The 9414-nt window shown below is 39.2% G+C and overlaps 1 pseudogene; it reads right to left on the reverse strand.

The window, feature by feature from the left end:
* Nucleotides 1-4868: 4868 nt before the first annotated feature.
* Nucleotides 4869-7477, reverse strand: LOC122043715 (annotated as a pseudogene).
* Nucleotides 7478-9414: the final 1937 nt, after the last annotated feature.

The raw sequence follows: 9414 nt of genomic DNA on the forward strand, positions 1-9414 counted from the left end.
TCATTCATAAGTTTATCAGTTGGGTTGGGAGGATATCTCGCCTTGCTAATTTTGCTTCAGAAGTGTCTTCGTGGAGTTACTAGGAATTTCTCCCAGGGCTCTTTGGCGAAGTCATAGATGTCGATTCGATTGATTTCCTAGGACGGAAGGACGCTGAGTAGATGGAATTCTGCTTTACCATTCGCCACGAAGTCGACTTACTCCTTCTTCGTCCATTGATATTCTTCTTTGTCTTTCAAAACTGTGAAAGCATATTTCATGATTAACAAAATTTCAAAATCCATTTTAAAGAATACCTCCATCTGACGTTTCCATTGCACAAAGTCTCCCTTGAATTTTGGTGGGTGAATGCTTGCACCGACCATCGTCTCATTGCTTCAGTCGGTGGTTAGTCCTTCTGAGACGTCCTTGCTCTGATATTACTTGTTGGGATCCTTGGCGGCTAGCTTGAGGGAGTGGATTGCCTGAAAAAAAAAACAATATCTTTCCCGTTCTTTCAACTTTAATTAAAAGCAACAATAATGATAAATTAAAATAACGACTAGAAAGAAGAGGCACAAGGTTTACTTGGTTACAACCTAGATGGTTGTTAATTCAAAGAAAGTGAAAGCGCAATAAAAATCTCTTTCGTTGAAGGCGGAGAAGCCTCTTACACTCATTAAAAAGCTCATACAATTGCTAGGAAATGATTACAATAGTTGATACTAAAGTTGTTTTCTATTTTCTAGCTCCAGGGACTTTTTTATTGCTTTTGGAAAATCCTATCCGTGGGTGGAAGACGCCTCCAACAGGTTGGAAGGTGCCTCCAGTAAGATACTAAAGGATAAAGCTTTATCCCTTAGCAACGGTAAAATTAGCTTGGTCGAAGGCGCCTTCCATAGGGCTGGAAGGCGCTTCGTATTGTTAATCGAAGGCACCTTCCACAGTGAAGGTGCGAAGGCACCTTCAATTCACTTTGAAGGCGCCTCTAGCAGCAATTCCAGCCTCCTTTCGCTATTCTGCTGCTCCAATCGCCTAGGTGATCGCGACCATCCGAAATAGGGCTCACCCGAACCCATTTTTCAGCCTTCTCCTTGAGCAGGCTTCCACTCCGGTTTCTCGTCCTTCGAAATGTCATGCACGCCCTTCTTGTCCACCGATGTACTTTTCCACAGCACCTCGTCCCTCGAATACACCGAACTCGTCTGCTCCCTTCCCGTGCCATCCTTCTTGCTAGCTGCATCTTTTGCTTGACTTCTTGTGTTCCTAAGCTCCTGCACACTTAGACACAAGGGTCAAACACAACAGGACCTTACTTAACCTGGTTGATCACATCAAAACTACCACGGGGTTCCAACAGTTATATCTCTAGTGAGTACTTAGAAAACTCAAGGAGTACCAATAGACTTTGAGTTCCTAAGAGTGTATTCTCTTCACCATAGATGGATTTAGAGAGTGTCAACTCTAATTGGAAGGGTAGTTAACCCAACCTTTATGAAGTTGGTAGTTTAGGGTATTTTCAAGGTATTGTTACACCTTGAAATTGAAAGTTTGAATGGTTACTCTTTGGAAGAGAAAAATATGCCGAAATTTAAAGATTTGAGATTATTTAAATTGACACAATAAGGATAGAGGCAAAAGAAATGCTAAGTTGATATTTTAGCTTTTTCTTAGATAGAAAGAGTAATCTAGGATTATTTTTAGCTTAGCAAATGGTTTAAGGATAGAAAAACTTAGATAAAAAATCTAGGTATTTCCTTATGCTAAATTGTCATGTTTGTTTGCCTTTCATATGTCATGACATTATATTATACATTCATATTTTTATGAAAATATCACATTTCATGTCATATATACACTATGTAGTTATAGTATGTTTTCTTTTAAAAATTACCCATTCTAGATGTATACAAGGATTTAAATTGTGATCATCATGCATTACTTTAAATCCTTGTAATTAAGGACAAAGACATTAGTTATCAAATGACATTCTAAGTAGATGATCACAATTTAAATATCTAGATAAATATGTATGGTCCCTTATATTAGAGTAAAACCATTATTTACATCTCATAAAGATCATAAGTTGACTTATATGTATTTTAGTACACATTAGATATAAGTGAGATGTTAGGAGGATGAACAAAACTCAAGATATTGATTTAGTGCATCTTTTGAGTTTTTATCTTATCAAAACACATAGATTATATGTTATTCAATCATTAAGAAAGCTAGTGTACAAATCATGTGCATTTAGCCAGAAAGATGGACTCTGGAAGACAAGAAAAAGACCCAGATCGACTTCAAGGCAACGAATATCATCCAGTGCGGACTTGCCAAGGATGAACTGAACCGCGTCGTCCCATTCGAGAACGCTAAAGAACTCTGGGACAAACTAATAGAACTACACGAAGGCACAAGCGATGCAAAGGTAACTGAAAAGAATTTATTTCTGAATAAATCACTTAACATCAAAATGCAGGAAGAAGAAAAGGTGACTTGGGATGAAGCGCCCTCCGAAGAATCGGATATTGAAGATCAGGAGCTTCACAACTACCTCACGCTGATAGCATCTAAACCGGAATCAGAAAGTGAGATAGAACAAGATGACGAGTCTGAAGACAAATCAAGCCACGAGTCGACACTTGTTTCCGAAGGTTCGAGTGAGATATCTTCTATCTTAACTTTAAAACTTTAGAATAATTGCGTGTTTGAATAAAAAATTAATTAAATATGAAAAACAAACTAAAATGCTCCTTGAGAAACATCAACAACTCAAAGAATAAATTGAAAATACAAATCCAAATCAAGTTATGAAACTTGAGGAGGAAAACACAATATTAAAAAGTGAAATTAATAAACTCAAAGGATTATTAGAAGTTTTCACAACTAAATCAAAAAATTTGAACCTAATCCTTAAAAACCAAAGAGTTGTGTATAATAAATCCGGACTCGGATACAAGTCCAGCTCAACTAACAAAACCTTTATATCACTTATAAGTCAAAATGAGAAATAAACTAAAGCCTGGATTCCGTCAGCGTACCTAACCACACATGTATGACTCATTCAATTTTATATTCCTAAAAATGAAATTCATTATCTAAAATCTAATCTAACTAAATCTATTAATTCAAAACTGAACCAAAAGAAACCTACAAAGCTAAATTATAAACTAAATAATAAAATAAAATTGAATAAATCAAACCTAAACCTAAAATGTAAAATGAAGTCAAACAATTCAAATTCAAATAGAAAAAATAAATCAAATTTAAATTCAAGTTACAATCAAGCCTATTATAACTATAAAAATAATCAAGATAAACTTGAAACTTAAACACAAATTCAACAATTCAAAGGGAGACGCCAAATTAATTGACACTTCCAAAACAATAGTTTACTTGGCAGGGTAATTAGAATTAGATTAAAAAGGGACAAAAATTTAACTTAAAAATGACATTGGAGAAGTTTTAGATGATAGTAGGTTAAGAAAACTATATCTATGCATGTGTAGGAAGATATGACTTCGACCTGGTGCATTTGGCTTAGTGGAACAACTAAAGCTACTGTTGGTGCGGGAAGCATCCGACGATCGAACCTTAGTTTTGATAATGGCAAAGAGATTCAAAGTTAAGCTTAATTGTTATCTAATGTGTATGATTGAGTGTTTCAAGAAAGTCCTAGCTGCGGTTAGGCAAGTGAAAAACCCTAGGGGGTGGTAACCTTAGGTCATAGGGGGTGGTAATCTTATGCGGGAAGTCTTGGCGGGTCGGAGCTTAGGGCAAAAATCCTAGGGGGTGGTAACCCTAGGTTAAAATCCTGGTGTCGCCACTACAACAAAAACCCTCATAGACATCGGTTTTCCACCGTTGTCTATTACATTTTCGACTGATGTCTATGAAGGCGATGTAAAAGGTTTATCATTTTAGACATCGGGTTATAACCGGTGTACTATCACTTAACGACATCGGGTGTAAAACCGATGTAATATTAAATGTTAATAACACCAGTTTGACAGCGGTATACGACCGATGTAATATTAATTAATGATACCGATTTTGCAGCGGTGGAAAATCGATGTAATATCAGTATTGTTTAACAACACAAATTCGATTTCCGAAATAGTGAAAAATCGACAGTATCTAAGAAAATACACAAATATTCACAAATTACACAAATATTCTTCTTCCAACAGTATCCATAAAATACACAAATATTCATAAATTACATAAATATTCTTTTTACAACAATATCCATAAAATACACAAATATTCTTTTTACATCAAAAGCTAATAGATATTGTACACATTAAGGTAGAACATGGTGAGTCAAAAATCAAGCTGAGGCTACATTAAATTATGAGAATCACAATCTATTCAACTTGCTATACTACTCCATTCTTCTTGCGCCTTTCATTTCCCTAATCTCACCACTTTTCACCTTCAAATGCCTAGTTTTCTGAGTTAAAATATCCACTGTTCTAATATGTCAAACAAAAGTATCATTTGGTCTACTTAACTACAGCAAAGAACAAAAATAGAAGAATTATACATGCTGTAGAAGTCCTAGAATATCACCATCAGAAAGAAATTGACATGGGACAACATACGCAATTTACATTCCATGCAAATGCATGCATCATCCAAAGTTTTCAAAAATCAAATACGTTTCCTACTCAAATGTAATCTAGCATGCATTCAGCCCACTCGAATCACACTTTATCAATTTCAACTCTGGATACTTGAGATTTGTAAACTGTAAAAACACATAAATAATATATTAGTAAACCAAGACAAAAAACCATAGTTAAAAAAAGTAGTAAGAGCACCAGGTAACAAGATGACTAATTTGAATGCTTAAAAAGAGACACATTCATCATTTATCTCAACCACATCATATAGTGATAGATCTATCATTCCTGGGAACTTAAGATATTCCAAACTAGAAATTATTGCAACAAAGTTTTCTCATAGTTGCAATTTAACTAATTAATCCATTTTCAATCCAAATCAATTTAACTAATATACTCACTGCTTCAATAAGCATCTGCACTTCAGACTCCACCAGATGTGAACCAAATTTAGCGAGCCCAGTTTTGAGTTCATCATGGGATACAATGCCATCATTGTCAGCATCCATCATCTTGAACATCTCTTTAATGTCTTCCACTTCTTCAGTAGATAAGTGATCAGCAATAACCTAATGAATAATCAACCAAACCAAGTTATACTCTGCAATCAAAAACATCCCATTTAACTACTAATTGCAGTGAGACAAACCCTTAAAGCTCTCCTTTTGAATCTGTTCATCGTGAAAATTGTTTAAATCTTGACTTGACAACATCACCAAGAGGTACATTTGAGGCTTTCTTTGCATTCTGAAGCCAATGATGCTCTGAATGGGGAAAAAATGTATAAGCATCAGTTCGACATAAGAAAGAAAACAACGCCAAGTATAAAACCCAAGAACAGGATGACAAGCTAAAGAAATATGGATACCATCCCAGATAATGAAAATGATCTCAATTCTCAAATTATCAAATGTTAGGGACACTTCCATTGAAGTTATATTAACAAATAGCATACAGTGTAAACATACCAAGCACTTTCTTTGCAGTTAACCGAAGCTTGGGATCAGGTTCCAACATCAGCCGAACTAAATTTGTAGCACTGTCAGAAATACTAGGCCATGGTTCCCGTTTGAAATCTATTACGCCCCTAAGAATTGCTTGAGCAACTCCCTGTTCAGTTTCTGCAATTAAGAAATCATAGCTCATTAGATAGAAAATGTATCTGAAGAAATACAAAAAGTGTATTAATTAATAGACAATAAGTATCTTATTAGCATAAAGTGATAGAACTAATAAAGAATAGATTTATTCATGGAAAGCTTACAGTAGACAATAAGTAACTTATTTGTAGAAAGTGGTAGAACAAATAATGAAGTGTGCAAAATGGATTTATTGATAGAAAACTTACCAACCCAAAATGGTGGAACTCCACACAATAAGATATAGAGTATAACTCCAGCACTCCATATATCAATTTCTGGTCCATAATTCCGTTTTAAAACTTCTGGAGCCATGTAATAAGGGCTTCCAACTATCTCAGAAAATCTTTCACCTAGAATTGGGGTAAAAAGAGAAAACAAATAAGTAGAGCACGCCCTTATAGTAAAACTAAACTCCAAGTTATGTTATTGAATGGAAGTGATCATTAATGAGACTCAACAAAAATGAAGATCATTAGTATGCATTCATATGGTAACTAATCATTCTAACTTCATTAACCAGGAGAACTTTAAGACTAAAATAAATAGATGAATACAGTAAAAATAAAACTCTCCCTCAACTCCACTGAACAAAAATTGCTTCTTGTTCAAGCAGTGCCATTGCCAATAGTTCACTCCATTCATAACATTATGAACTTAATCTTCTCATTCCAGACACTCAGAGATCAAAATATTCAAAGTAGACATGAAAACAATCTCAATAAGTGCATTGCCAATAGTTCTTAAAATATTACCAAGGAGGAGAAAATAAGGAAAACATTCTTACGAAGTGTTCTTTTGTTTTAGCAAACTAACTTAGCGAAATGCAAGGAACAAAATGTTAAGTAAACAATGAATTGTGAGATAAATTCTTTCCTTAGAACCGATAGATGATGATCGTTCCTTAGCAGCCATACACCATGGGACCTAAACCGATAGATGATGATCGTTCTTTGTCAATGAAATACGCAGCGAAATCAAGTGATCATAGTGGGAAAGAAGGGAGGAAATGGGGGATGAAGGAGAAAATAAGTGTACCCAAAATGGCGCCTCTTCCGGCTTCATCAATGTCCATTATGCAGGGCTTCGCAGTCCATCTCAGAAGGGAGGAGCAGGAGAAGACATCCTCCCTTCTCCGCCCAAGTTGCTGCCAATTCCAACACAAGGAACTGAGGAAGGAACTCACGGATCATGAAGACATCCTCAACAATGGTCTTCATGACCACAGCTATGGCGCGCTCTGAGTAATGGCCCCTCGCCACAATGCGGTCAAAGAGCTCCCCGCCCTCGCACAGCTCCATGACCAAATGCACGACTCCGTCGTCCTCGCACGCCTCTCGCAGGTTCACGATGTTGGAGTTCCTCGGCAGGTGCCGCATTATCGCGACCTCCCGCCGCACGTCCTCCACGTCAACCGACATCCGCAGCTTCCTCTTCGAGATCGACTTGCAGGCGAGCAGTTCCCCGGTGAAGTGGTCCAGGCAGAGGTAGGTGACTCCAAACTCCCTACGACAGAGCTCGCGATCCATCACGTACTTCTCCTCGATCCCGTCCACCGCCTTGGCGTCTCCACTAAGAACCGCCGCCATTCACTTGGAGTGTCCGCCGCTGTTCTAGCGGAGGTGGTTCTTGTTGGCTAGTGGGCGGGTGTCGTGGTCATGATGGGGACGGGGGGAAGGTCTTGATGTCCTCCCGGGCGACGACCTCCGGCGAAAGGCAGCAGTTTCCCATATCGAGCTCGGATCTGATACCTCCGCTCACACAAATCGACCTAACCGCATGGGAGTGACTAGGGTTTCACATCAAATCAACCTCTCACAACCACAACGAAAAAGAACCATTTTTTCCCTTTTGATTGGGGAAAAAGAGATAGAAACAACTGAGAAAGCGTCCGATTGGGGGAAGGTGAAACTTTTATCGCCGACTGGACCAACAAAAAAAACAAGCGAGACTGCGAGCAACGTGGCCGAGGTTTTACAACGCGGACGCTTCTCCTCCTCCTCCATAACCGTGGCCTTGGTTAGCGGAGTTACAGGTGAGATGAGGATGAGAAGCGGAAGCTGCCATGGCGGTAGCTTTATCCTCCGCTTGGTCGAGTGCGAAGTGTAATGAGGACGTTTGTCGGCCGTGCTCCATCTTCTTCCTCCTTTTGTGTGCTTGAAGCCTTTTGAATTTGATTAGGGAACAAGAAGATGAAATTAGTGACAATGGATAAAGGAAAAATTATCGGAATGTGAAGAAGGACTCCAGCGGTGGCAGTGAATGCTGAACCGGAGATGGATGAAGGAAACACTACTGGAATGCGAAGAAGGCCTCCTCTTCTCACCCAAAGGGAGGAGTTGGAGGAGATGCGGTGTGGTTGGATGGAGAAGCAAGGGTGTCGTGTCTTGATCCTGATCGGGAGAGGAAGGGGTGTCGATCTAGGAAGGGGAAGAGGGAGATGAGGTTAAGAGAGATGGTCGGAGATTTAGGTTTAGGTTTAGGTTTACGCTGAGAGAGATGTTCGGAGGTAGGGACGCGATATAGGTTTAGGTTTGGAGGGAACTTCTGTTGCAAATTTTGGCTATGGGAAAATTAAAATATTTTATTTTGATTCATTAACACCGGATTTTAAGAATCGCTGTTAAAATCGGTGTCTATTAATGAAAAAAAGGCGCTCATAGACATCGCCTAAAAAATCAATGTCTATAAGCGAAAATCTACGCTCATAGACACCGGTTTTTGGAAAACCCGGTGTAAAATACTCAAACACATCGGTTTTTGCTTAAAATCGTTGTTGTTCCACTGATGTCTATGAGAGTTTTTCTTGTAGTGCGCGAAGCTGGTAGAAGTCTGGATGGGTCGAGGACCGGACATCCAGCATGAAGACCGGAAGATTAGGACGCTGAGCAAAAGTCCAGTCGGCCTGGAGGACCGAACTAGTAAAAGGTAAATCTCCTGAGTGGAGTAGGTGAGGACGCGTTCCCCGTAGAGGGAACAGTAGGCGTCGGGTCGACCTAGGGTTTCCGGTCGGAAATCTGAAGTCAGACCCGGACAGTCGGGAGACTATCAATATCTTATTTACCTTGACTATTATGTGCTGACTTTATTTTGTAGGGTATGTGTTTGAGACTAACACATTTTGCAGGAGCAAAAGAGCATGTTATACCTCGGATAAACAGTGTCCGAGGCACCTCCATGAGGCTTGGAGGCGCCTTGGGTGCAAAGCTGGAGCTATCTGCGAAGCAGTGCTAGAGGCGCCTTGGATGAAGATGGAGGCGCCTTGGAGTGGCTTGGAGGCGCCTTCAACCAGATAAGTTGTGACCAGTTTTGTGTTGATCCACACGGGCGACTCGGGAGGCCTGGAGGCGCCTTGGACAGGCTTGGAGGCGCCTCCAGCAGTGTATAAAAGAAACTCTTGAGGCAGTACTCAAGGCATTCAATTCCAAGTGACCTTTCTACATCCTGCTGCATAAGAGACACCCTAAAGTGTTGTTGCAAGTCCTTGACGATCCGAAGCTCCGAGATTCTGATTATTGTCGTCGATATAAATTTTTATTATTGCACTTATTGTAATACATATTGTAAACATTTTGCGCGATATAGTTGTTGCCCACAGTAAGCGATCAACGATCGCGGGCCTTGGAGTAGGAATCACCCTAGGCTCCGAACCAAGTAACTCATAGTGT

The sequence above is a fragment of the Zingiber officinale genome, chromosome 2A (assembly GCF_018446385.1).
Source record: "Zingiber officinale cultivar Zhangliang chromosome 2A, Zo_v1.1, whole genome shotgun sequence".
In the NCBI taxonomy this organism is placed as follows: Eukaryota; Viridiplantae; Streptophyta; class Magnoliopsida; order Zingiberales; family Zingiberaceae; genus Zingiber; species Zingiber officinale.